At 44.7% G+C, this 12,620-nt stretch overlaps 1 protein-coding gene across 14 annotated transcripts in view; it reads right to left on the bottom strand.

Moving 5' to 3' along the window:
- The window catches only part of PAK1 (p21 (RAC1) activated kinase 1), a 75,054-nt gene extending 63,982 nt beyond the window's left edge, over positions 1-11,072 (bottom strand). For 2 of the 14 annotated variants that reach the window (XM_072850860.1, XM_072850861.1), the window contains exons 1-2: positions 3,118-3,252; positions 2,287-2,410 (exon numbers count right to left, since the gene is read on the bottom strand). The gene's annotated coding sequence lies outside the window, so the exon portion shown is untranslated. Of the gene's footprint in view, positions 1-1,655; positions 1,772-2,286; positions 2,411-3,117; positions 3,253-5,911; positions 6,058-6,866; positions 7,023-10,247; positions 10,347-10,581 lie in introns of those variants that run through there. The other 12 variants (XM_072850854.1, XM_072850862.1, XM_072850852.1 and 9 more) reach the window with 11 other exon arrangements.
- Between the last annotated feature and the right edge of the window lie 1,548 nt (positions 11,073-12,620).

Below are 12,620 nucleotides of genomic sequence, written 5' to 3'. Positions count from 1 at the left end.
TGGTGGACTTGGCAGTGCTAGGTTAATGGTTGGACTTGATGATCTTAAAGGTCCTTTCCAACCTAAATGATTCTATGATTCTGTGAGAGCTCTGGGATCTTTAATACTACACCACAGCTTCATTCACTCATGTTGCTCTGTTAAGTTTTCTGCCAGGTCAGCTCACAGCCAAGCGCTGAAAGGGAAAAGCACCCTTGCCTTTCGATGGCTCCGTGCCATGATGAGCTCAGCTGTGTCAAGCTTCACCCCCTGATCGCAGCCTCCCAGAAAAACTCAAGCGAAGAGCACGCTCCCAGCAGGTGGAGAGAGAACCCTCCTGTCCTTTCATCATGCCTTCGGTCTCCAAGAAAATGCAAGTTCAGAATTTTACTTTTAATATTAATTTTGAGTTGACCACATCAAAAGGAAAACAACTGCCAACAGCCACATCCTTGCTTTATAGTTTTGTGATGGGGGGGTGGGGGGAGATGTTTTTTGGAAAAAAGCAAACACAAGCTTCTCAACTGTTAGTCAAGAAGAATGCAAAGTCAACCACAGACTCTTTCCTTCCAAATCTGTAGTTAGTTCATTAGGAATTTAGGATCAGAGCCCTCACAGAGAGGTCAAACAGTCTTTATGCTGAAACTAGCACAGGTTATGCTTTATACAGAAACCTTTCACTGCTTATCCCATTCACATCCCAGGTGAAAAGAAAAACAACGCTAACAAGAGCTCCACCACAGAAGGAAAGCATGTGAATTGACGAGAAAGGAGGAAGACAGACCACAGAGATCACACATGCTCATCCTACTGGATTTCAGCTGATTTACCTATAGCTACAGGAAGTGCAGATGGAACAGAATCTCAGGTCTTCTAAACCAAACACCACTATACCACACGTTGGATGAGATCACCTTGTTCAAGTCACTGTTCCTCGATACGGAGCCAAAATAACAGGGTGGGATTCAAAGAGCAACCAAACATCATCAGATACGACAGACATCCACTGTAATACTAAACTTAAAGCTTGATGACAGAAATAGGTATGATGTTAAGAGCAGAAAGCCACTTGCTGCTGAGGTGCGATTCTTTTAATCTCCATGACCATTACCTCCTGGACTGCACACCGATGCATTTAAGGCTGCCGCATGTCAGCATGTGATCAAACATTTTTGAAACAAACAAAAAAAGCCCACACAAGCACTGTTGGTGGCATTTGGACTGGGTCCCAGGATGAATAAGTATTGGATCAGAAGGCAGGAAGGGCTCTTGCAGGCTGTACCCAGTATTAGAAAGGATTGGCTCTTATAAAAAAGCAAAGGGCATCTAAAATAAAATTGATGACGTGAGTTAAACAAAGAAAAAAACCCCACGATCCTGGTGATCCCCTAATCAGCCGCAGGAGATGAAGGAAATCAAGCTGAGATCATTTCAACATTTCTATTTTTTTAAAGTAGCCAATAACTTTAAAAGACAACACTGCACACAAGAAAATACATTTTTGGTTGGACCAAGTAAATGACTAAATTCTTATAAATATGGCCAGCTCATCACTTCCGAATGTTTTTCTTTTGCAACTCAAGGTCTCGTTTCAGAGAAACACAGAACAAATGAAAAAGCGGGCACTCAGAAGTCTACAAGGAAGAGGTAACGAGATTTCTGATCGTTTAACCTACCCTTGCCGCCTTCTCCTGCTCTGTCCCCCCAAATCCCCTCTTCACCTTGAGTAAACTGGAGACAAGTTTGGGAGGCGGGACCGTTAATATGAGCTGGCAGGACACTGTTTCAGCAAGTATAACTTTCATGTGAAAGCCAGAAGTCCTAGTATGACAGTGCAGTGAGTCACTGGATGACAAGGCATTGAGGCATTTAGATACTGGTTTTGAATTCTAACAAATGACACCATTTTGCCTTGTGTAACTGAAGGATGTCCCTTTATTGAGCCTAGAATTCAAACACTGCCTGTGACCGTCTGCCTCCATTTAAAGACAGCCTACGCAGAAAGATACACTGGTTGTGTTCTACTTTCTGCCTTTCAGGAGAGCCCTGAAGGAATCTTGAGGTTTTTTGCTTTTTCTTCTTGAAGAAAGTCCTGCTTTGCCATTCCCAGCCCTACCCTCACCTCCTCAGCCTTTCTAAATGAAATCTCACATTTAAATATTTCCAAATATCTCATCAGCAAACCACCTGCTTGATAGAGGAAGGCAATGAAGAGGCTAAGGGGCTTCTTCCCCTACCCAGTCTTCATCCTCCTCCCAAGCCCTAAAGAGGCTGCTTTTTACTGGGGTGGAGGATGAAATATCTTACCTCCCTGCTGCTCATCTGTATTTGCCTGGTATCTTCAGGATCACAGATGTATGAGGACTCTGTTTCTCATCAACCTTAGGGGTGGCCAGGGAAAGTAAAGATATGCAGGAGATGAACAGTGTTTCTATACAAAGGCAAAAGGAAAACAAACAAACAAAAAAAAGGCTTTAAGAGATGTAAGTAAGGAATGGAGACAGAGAAAAGAAACCAAACAAACAGGAAGAATACAAAAGTTAGTTCCCACATACACACTGCAAGTTAAGCTTAGTCTGATTGTAAGGGCCTCCAGATATGGACAGGAGACGCTAGTCTGACAGTAGAGGTTACAGCTTCATCAAGATAAAGCGTCAGCTGAATTTTGTTCATACTCTTCAAAATCTGGTTTAGGAATGTAAGCGAGGGATTAAAGCAGGCCTGGAAAACTAGTTCTAGTCCCACTCTTTCAGACTCTTCTGGCACTGGCCTGGTGGACAAGACTCCTGCTGCTTTTTGTGAATTTGGTACAGCCTTTTTAATCATTCTCTCTGCTACCAAGGGATTCAAAATTGCATAGGAGAAGAATTTATAAGACACACAAATGTAAGAGACTGCAATTTTTACCAGACACCTTATTACCAAGACATACAGGCTGATGCAACAACAAGAAATTTGATGAGCCAGAAATTAAAAGACAGATTTTTTAATTAGATCAACGTAACTGTGATACAATACTTGTCACTGGTGCTGCAGTTCCCCCTCCTTCCTCCCCTCACAACTTCTCTGTCTTTCTGTAAGGCCACCCAGTGAAGATTTCAGTGATTTTGGAGAATTAAGTTAATGTTAATAACTTACTGTTAAGATGCGGTAGATACCCTCACTTCCCCCCACAAAATCAGGGACTGGAGGCTCAAACCAAAGGCTCTGTGTGCTTAATTCTCATTATTTAATTCTTCAAGGCACACTTGGATCAAATTCTGTCACTTCTCCCTGCAGATAGGAGTGGGAGAAGTCTCTTTTATATGACAGAGATTTTTGCATAGCTTTCACATCTCCAGAATCTTCGAGCTTAACAGAAAGCATCAAACACCTTAACACACACCCACAACATGCATACATTTTACTGAAGAACCTTACCAATTACTTTGATTATCAGAAAGCGGATGGTTTCGATGAAGGGCTATGCGGCATTATCACCATTCATTTCTAGGCCACCCCTTTGAGTTCAGCTCCCAAAGTTTTTCCATTACCATCTGCAATCTGCTGCAATCGCAATGCCAGAGAAGCAACACTGAAATTGAACTCACATCTTATTCCAAAGTGGGACTGAAGATGAGCACAATGGCAGGGCAAAACAGGGATGTGAACTATAAGCTTGTGGTTAACACATTTTGTGGTTAAACAGGAGAGTCAGCTCTCCTGGGCAGCGTGGCAAGAAAATTCAATCAAACTTTTGTGGGAAAAAGAATTAGCAGTGACCACATCCATGAGAAGCGCCATCCACTTAACAGTCATTCCAGGATCTTCGTTTTACGTCTTTATCTTCCTCCAGCCTCCCTCTTGCATGGAAACTGAGGATTCCTAGAGCAATTTCACATTTCAGCAAGAAGTAATATGAGTCAAGTGGCTCAAACCCTCTAAGGCAAATCCTTTATTAAATATGTTATTTAACAAAGCACAATACTTAGTAAAGCATAGAGATTCACATTGGAAATCCATCTTTAAGTCATTTCAGGTTCCACAAGGCAATTAGATCTGTAGCATGAAAATCATGTTTCTGTATTATGGAGGCCATATACATATTCCTTAAGAATTAGGAAAAATGTGACACTTCTCCTTGTCCCGCCTTTCACAAACTTGTTCCTTGAGCTCCTGAGCTTGAATCAAAGGGTTTCCCCTCTATGGGCTTTGTTTTGAAACAGATTTGTCTGATTTGCTAAAAATTAGCCAGTGTGTGAATATCTGCCTTTTAGGTTTTGACCCTAACTACAGTGACATTAGTCCAATTATACACTGATTTAGATCACTCTCAATTAAAGCAACTTTTAGTACATAATACTATGACTAAGTCTTCCAGGCTATTAAAAACTATATTTTACTAAATAAAACACAGACAAACTTGGGCTCCACTAAGAATTAACACATTCTGCGGTTTGCAAAGGAAATGACGTTAAAATTTGTCTTGAGTGAGGTATTCCTGAAAGGATAAAGACATATAAATTGTTCTGTTTCCAGAAGAACTGCAAAATGTAATGGGAGTTTTATAATTGTGTTATTAATTGTAATGAACTGATCAATATTGCGTTTCAAATCCTGATGTGTCTGTTTGCTGTGAATTCCTTTTTGTGCTATGCACTCCCTCATCTTTGCAGCTGTTACCTGACTGTTAAATCTACCTTCTGTTATGAAGGGACACCAGAGTTCAGACTCAGGTGAGCAGTTTAATGAACTAGAAAAGCAAAGGATACATTACAAGCCTGGCCTCATTTTTTTTTCCCCCCTCTACCTCAACACATGCTGGGGTTATAGAGCTCAGTAATGGCCTCAAACACACACCGCACCTTACACGGAGGTTAGAACAGGGCCTTGAGCTAAAACGAATCCAACAGCTTCAGTAGTATAGACAGGACTGGGAAAGGGGAATATTCCTCCCTGCTGCTGCTGAAGGAAATCAGCTTTTCCTTCATCCCAAACAAGTTTGAACTATGGAGGCATGTGAATTCTATGTTCAGCTGTGACTTCTAGCCTCTTCAAAGCACAACTGAAATAAGACATTCTTGAAATACCTACTAAAGGCAAATGATAGATTCATCCTGGCAGAAAGCCCTTCAGTTGAACTTGTCGGTGAAACTGCATAATGTTCACTTACAGATAACCAGGGAAATTAAATCCAAGTTTTACAAAAGGAATCACTTCTCTACTCTTTCTACAGAGGAGTTTGAGTTAAATGGCCAAGCCACTCATATTTTAAGATCAGCAGAGAATGTGCATTTGGGAATATGTTGGTGCAGAAAATAATGTATATTGGAAATTCTTTATGCTAAAGAAGTGATAAGGTATTTCACATTACACTAAGCTTTCTATATGTAAATGAGTAGAAAAACCACATGAAGCAAGCCATCAGTTCAAATAAAAATATTTCTCACTCCAGCTCCTATTTCATGAATAGAACATACGCCCTGAGAAATGGGCTTTGTCTTGTAAGAGAGGCATCATCTGAAACACTTGTGTGCTACTTACAGTCATTAAGAGACTTGATAGTTCAAAGCCCTACCGATGCTTAGAGAAACTAACTCAAAGTCCCAAAGTGGTGCTGTGACACCTTAGCAAGCCAGTCTGCCCTGACCTTTTGTATTTGCTTTTCCTTCTCTCTGCTGCCATCTGTAAAGTCATCAAATGCCATCAGCTGTAAACCATGGACAGACACACTGTAACTACATGCATCAAGCTCTTAATAACAGCAGGAGACAATGCCTTAAGGTAAACTTGCGCGACTCACCCCGCCCCAAAGACACACACAATACAGATAGTAATTATTTTCTTCCCTCATTCTCCATTTAGATTACAAGTATGGACTGACTTTATGGAAAAAGAAGAGAAAAAAAGGCATGAAGCAAGGCTTTATGCCCCACTTGCACACAGCACGTACTTGCCACTCAACTTGCTTGTAGTCCCACCACTACAGGCCCACCTAGATCGAGGAGATGTTTGCAGCTAGATGTCACATACTTCAAGGCAGTCACAATATATTATGCGCATTGCCTCTCACGTGGGAATTGGGATCACAAAGGGCTACTGTAGGAGAAATTATTTCTTTTCAGAAAGTACATTTCTTTACTACTTCTGCAGTCTTCTGATTTGGCCTGATTTTCCCAAATTAGGACCTTTTTTCTATGCCATTAACTTTTTTTTTCCTCCTTTTTTTAAACCTAAGATGATAAAAGCATGCCTGATTTGCCACCACTTTACTTTGCTGATTCTAGACACAAAGTAGGAAATAGAATTATTTTAAGGCAGTTATATCAGCTTAAGAGTGAAATAAACTAGCTATACAGCAGGTCCAAAGAGCACAGAGTGCAAGAAGGAAAGAAACTAAGGAAGGAAAGTTATTGTTTAACCTGCATCTCAGACTAGACGCAAGAGATAGAGAAAGGCCATCATTAGCTATACAACTGGAAGCCGGAACACTTGGATTGCCAGTCTGAACAGCTATTCCAGAGCCTAGACAATTTACCAGAAGCATACTAGTACATAAACCAGAACTGAATACTTCCGCTTTTTCTTCAAATTCCCCTGGAAATGCACTTACTCAGATGGCTTTTTTGTTTCCCCACCCCCCACCCCAACAAACAAGTGCTAAAATGAAAGGAACTCGTGAAAGCTATGCTACTACAGTGCTTTTGCCAGTAGATTTGTTAGCAATGCTGCCTGCCTGCATCCCCACAGTGAGAGGAGTAAGTGAAACTCCCTCTCAGCTACCTGCTGCCACGCACAACACAATACATGGGAGATAAAGGAGAGCAGGGTGACTACAAAAAGGAATCAGCATTTTTAGAGTGCAACTCTGACCTATTTTAAAACACCTACTGGAGGATGATACATACCACATCCTAAAAGGGCCTGTACTGATCATACTGGGAGCCTGGGGAGACTTGTTTTCAGCTCTGAGCATCTATGTTTTCAGGCTTTAGCATCTATGTTTTCATCAAGTGAATCCCACGAAGGGCCCTGAAACTGTGACGTGCACCCCACTGCCAGGAGCTGAAAAGGAAACAGAGCATGGGAGGACTCAAAGACTTGTCTATAGCTCTGAGGATGTGCCTGAGGAGGAACAGGACAAAAGTAAGCTTCCTCCCCTGCACAAAGCCAAGAGCAGTCATCACTAGCGGCAGCACTGAATGTTACCCCTCACAGCCATAATGTCCACCTCTACACGTGCCGTGCACAGCTGCACCCAAGTTCAGGAATTTCAAGCTTGGACTTAAGTTTGAGTAAAAACTTGGTTAGCATAAGCAGTGTCAGACATTTTTAAGCTCTTCGTTCCTAAAGAGCATCACATGCCTTACACTCAGAAGGGAAGAACTGATCCCAGTGACTTATGTGCCGCATGAACGAGCATCTGCTGACAGTCCCAGTCCTGCTGCCACCAAAGGGAATGGACCCAGACATTCCTATCTCTGGGAACAGGGGTGCAAAGCAGTCCCTCCCAGGTAAGAGCTGTGCAAGTGCATAAGAAAAGCCACACACTAGACAAATTATTTTCTCCTTAAGAGCAAGCCCTCAGTATCAAGCAGAACATGTCTGTGTTCTCCCCAATTCCTATACAGGCCAAGACATGAGGCTGAGAAAATGAGTTCAGCTCCTTGCCAGGCACAGAAAAAGGCTCTTTCACACAATACGATTCTGTCACACAATACTCTTTTGCCTTCCCATAGAGGTAAAAAGCCAACAAGAGATATTCTTGTATCTGTCAAAAGGCTAACGATCGACTAGGGTTTAAAGAAATATGACTTGGTTTTAGTTGCCCGGTTTCAGTCTGTTTCTTGTACCTCCTCACAAAAAGTGGTTGTTTTTCACATCCTTTACAAAGTCTATTTGCTTCTGTTACTTGCTGTTGACAGGATGAACTGTAAACCCAGATCACTTTAAGGGTGGAGCTCTGGATCATTTCTGTATTTTGCTACTGAGAAAAGTCTATTTCAGCTCTAGGTGGTTCTGTACACTCTTAAGAATATAAGGGAACTGGACCATAACAACTAGCTTTTGAAATTACAGAACTTCCCATGCCGACGAAGCGAGACAGGTGCACAAAAGGGAGAAAGAAGGAAAGAAGCCACACTGCAACTCACTCACATTAAAAAAAAAAATAGACAAAACCCTAGTTAGCTAACTAGGTGCAATTCATGCACTTGTAGTCAAAGCTGAGAGAAAAGGTCTCCACAGACCTGGAAAAGGATACACAAGAATCAGCCGTAATCAAACAGTTCTTTGATCTCTTGGGCAAAAAGAGCTAGCATCAGTTTTTAATCCAGTGCAAGCAAGGCAGTCAGAAACACAATAAGCAAGCAATGTATTATTTTCACTTGTGGAAGTTATGCTGGACTTGTCACACATTTCTTCCAATATCCCCGTGATGCATGCAAAAGCATGAACCAAAAGCCTTACATTTCCTTACTCTTTTTTTCTGAGCAACAGCCAGAGCACATAATATTCCCTAAAACCAGTCAAAGCATTCCTGCTGTCATGCTACGAGAGCATTTTCCTCTTCAACCTCATTTTCAGCTTTCATTTCCAAGTCAAAGAATAGTAGTTATATCATTCCCATTTAAAGAAGCTGGTCCCTCCCCACAGGGCTCAGAAAGGCTAAATACCCACCCCAGCTTATCAGTCTCCAGTCTTAAAACTCCAGCTTTGTTATACAGTACAGCTAAGAACAAATTCTGTCCTGTGGCACAAGTCAGGGGCAAAACAGTTTAATAGATTTATTTACATTTCCACGGTACCTTCTGTTCTCTGTGCAGAGATGAACTTTACTTCTCTGACTTAAAAACAAACAGGGAAAAGCAATTTCTAGACATCCAGTGGACACACACACACACACAAACTGTTCCACAAGGAGTTTTTCCAGCCTTATCCTAAAAAGCTGCGAGCAAGATTAACACACCCACACTAAGAGATGTTAGAACAGCAGATGGGAAGATGCTCCCTGCTTTGCCAGGTAATGTGTGCAACACCAGGAAACTCCAGGTATGGAGAGAAGGGGGAGGTAGTTCAGTGAAAGGCATCCATGAGTCACTGTACAAAGAGTAATTGCAAGCAAAGAGAACAAACACTCTTCCGTCTCTGCCCGATACAGCCATTTCACCCAACAATACCCACTTTCACTTTGAAAAGCTTGGATAACTAAACAGCTTTTACAGTTGTTCTTACACACACACACACACATATATATATATAAAAAATACTTAATTACCACATAAAGTACATGCCTTACAGCCGGTAACAGGTCCCCAGCAAAGAGCCAGGTTTTGACATCTATTTATAAATCTTGATCCTGAAGAAAAACTCCTGGAGGTAACGTCGGAATAAGGATCAAGTAATGCTCAGGAGGAGCAGATGCACCATGACACACACACGGATGGAGCCAGCTATTCCCAACCATCATGAATTTTGGATGGAGCCCGCTGGATAACAAAAGCAGCAAGAACAGGGATTGCAGGCGTGGGAGAGCTGTGAATTGGGGCATTTCCACACACAGTGGAAGAGAGAAGCGCTGCTGCCCCTGCGGGCTCGTCCTGCTGGTGCTGCCTCTCCTTCCAGCTCCCAGGAGCATTCAAGAGCACCCAGAGGTGCCACCCATCTCACGATGTCCCTTCACTGCTACCCACTCGCCAGGCAGAAGCCCCTGCTTTGAGCAGAACCTGAGATCCCTCCCAATCTAAATTATCCCACGATCCTAAGTTCAGCTTTGCTTTTGAGTACTTTAATAGCAAAAAGCCACGGTTTCATACACATACACGGGCGGGGGGGTTAAAAGACACGTTCCCCCCTCTCCATCCCTGCGCATCAGCCACACAAAGCCGCGGGCTGCCTCACCCCATCGCCCAGCAAAGGTCCAGCTCCTCAATTCTTTGTGTTTGCCCAAAGCATCCGCCCCTCCAGCCGAAGCCTCAGGACGGGGTGCTCAGCAGAAACTCTGGGCTGAGCCCCGATTCTCACCCCAACCCCTGCCCCGGGACCCTAAGCAAGCGGCCCCAAACGGCTCCCCGCTTGCGAAGCCCGGGGACTGAAGAACAACTCCCTTTGTTAAATGAATGAGCCGGGGAGGCAGGAGGAGGGAGCCAGGCTCGGTACCCTCCTCCTAAAAGAAAAGGAAAAAAAGAAAGAAAAAGAAGAAAAACCCCGGCCGCTAAACCCCGTTGCAAACTTCCCGGCTACGAAACAACAAGCGAGGAAATCCCCTTCCCCGGCCCGGCGGGACTCACCTTCCGCCCGCCGCAAGGTGCTGCCCGGCTCTCCGCCCGGCCGGCCGCCCTGCCCGCTCCCCACACCGCCCTCCAGCCGCCCCTATTGTCGGCCCGGCACCGCCTCCCTTCACCCTCCCCGCCTGGCCGCTGCCATTGGCTCCGGGGGGGCCCGCCCCGCTGCCCCCCTGCCGCCAAGGTGGGCAGCCGGGCACGGCGGGGCAGGAGCCGGGGGGAGAGGCCGGACCCTCCCGCTTCGTTCGGGGATGGGGCGGCGCAGGGTCGGGGGGGAGCCTCCGCTGGGCAGCATCGCAGCCGAGTGGCCCAGGGTGAAAAGTTTGAGGGGGGGTGGTACCTTCCCGGTGCAGCAGATCTGTGGATCTCGCAGCTTGCTTCGCCTCTGCGCTGCCTCGGGAAGTCCGCGGGTTGTGCTACAGCCTCGCTGCAGCTGCAGGCTGCTGCCCGGAGCCCGGCACCTGGGAGCTGCGGGCCGTATCCGGCACCTTCGGAGGGCAGAGAGAGGGAGCGGCGTTGGCCTGGGACATGGAAGTCTGTCGTGATCACGCCATCAACGGAGCAACGACGCGGGAGTGGGTCACCGGCAATTATACCCTCGGCATGCAACACTGTAATGACTTTATTTCTGTTCTTCGTATCACACCGTGCTATCGCAGAGCCGGCTCCATTGTGCTAGGGACTGTGTGCATGCAGATCCAAAAAAGGCAAGAATAAAATGGGCTCTGCCCTGCTTCTGTGTTGCACAAGCCGAAACGTCTGTACCTTATATTGCAGGGATATGGGTGTTTGCTCTCCCGGTGCCCAATGCTCGCTGGAAACTTGTCACCCTGGTTCACAGGAGTTTTTGGCTCAGCGCTTGTGCTCTGCTGAGAGAAAAAGAGGAGGGATTTGCTTGCAGAGACGTACAGCCGCACCGCTCTCAGGAGCTGAGCATGGGCATGGCGAGGGTGTGTACTTGGAACATGCTGTCTAGACATACAAAAGTAAAATGTGAAGTGAAGCAGGTAGATACAGACAAAAGGGAGACAAATAATACAGGTCACCACCCCAGACCTGCCTTTTGTACCGAGACAGCATGCCCATATACGACAGATGAAAACAGCGCTGCCGCAGTCTTGTCCTTCCCCCTTGCACCAAGGTTTATCAGTTCCCGTGATAAGTTGGGTCGGGAGCTAAACCAGCAGAAAATTAACCTCGCAAAAATAAATGGAGGAAGTGGGAATGTGAATCTGGGGCTGGTAGGGAGAGTGGGGCTGCAACAGAGCTAATCTGAAATCAGCTTAACCTGTTGCGGAATTGCACACTTAGAATTACTTCCCTCTGTTGGATACATTTAAAATTGGATTCAAAACCCACATGCAGACTGACTGCGTTAACTCCCCCGAGCACGGTCTGTCCATAGTCTGTCGTCTGGCTGCAACATAAAGGTGCTTATGTCAGTACAGGGCAGTATATAGGTCGCCCCACTTCAAAGGCAGCCACGATCAGCCTGTGTCTAGAATCCCACGGTTACAGGGGAGCTGTGCTTACGTGACTGCTGCAGGGGGAACGGAGGAGAAAACCGTGCAGCTCAGCTTGAATGCCCGATCCACAAAGCTGGAGTTAAAACTGGACAGTTACCCTTCGGCCCTAAACTGAGACCTGAAGAGTAGCTTCCTTTTGTACCACACTCAAAATCATAAAGCCTTTTAAGAAACATGGATGCACCCTGATAACCTAAAAAATAAATCTTGAAGCCAGGCAAGAGATCAGTCCAAAATACTCATAAAAGTGCCTTGTTTGACAAGATAGTTTACCAAATAGATTCATTCAACCGCTTAGAGAATGGCTGTGTAAGGTAATAGCAGCGGTTGCCCTAAGGCCTGGTCCATATACAGCTGATGTATTGCTCTAACAGCCCCTGCTATGGCTGTATTTGTATCTGTAGAAAGGTACTTAAAGCAGCATGAAATAACCAGGACTTTAATCACACGTGCTTTTAAAGCCACTTCAAGATGAAAAAAGACTTAATCTATACACAGGTTAACTCAGTTCAGAAATTGTTTCAATTAAATCTTTGTATCTTCACTGCCGAGGGATCTCACCAAAACATTCAGCACTGCATCCTGACGTTTCATTACTATCCTACTCTGTAGTAATGCGGAATCCTAAAGAGATATCCTGAAGGGATATCCTGGGATTACGATACAGTTTTCTGAATTTACCCAAATTTTAAGACTCTTTGTCTGAAACTATTGCTGGATATTTCAGAGGGAGTTCCCAAACAAAAGGAGGGAGAGGCATTTGGGATGTCCACGAACAACATCAGAATGGAATACAGAGCTACTGCTGCAAACCAGAATTCGGTACTTGAGAAAGGAATGAGTGAAATGTAGA

Source organism: Ciconia boyciana, chromosome 1 (assembly GCF_034638445.1).
Source record: "Ciconia boyciana chromosome 1, ASM3463844v1, whole genome shotgun sequence".
Classification (NCBI taxonomy): domain Eukaryota; kingdom Metazoa; phylum Chordata; class Aves; order Ciconiiformes; family Ciconiidae; genus Ciconia; species Ciconia boyciana.
Note: the sequence above shows the minus strand (reverse complement) of the source record. Positions and strands in the feature narration are given on the sequence as shown.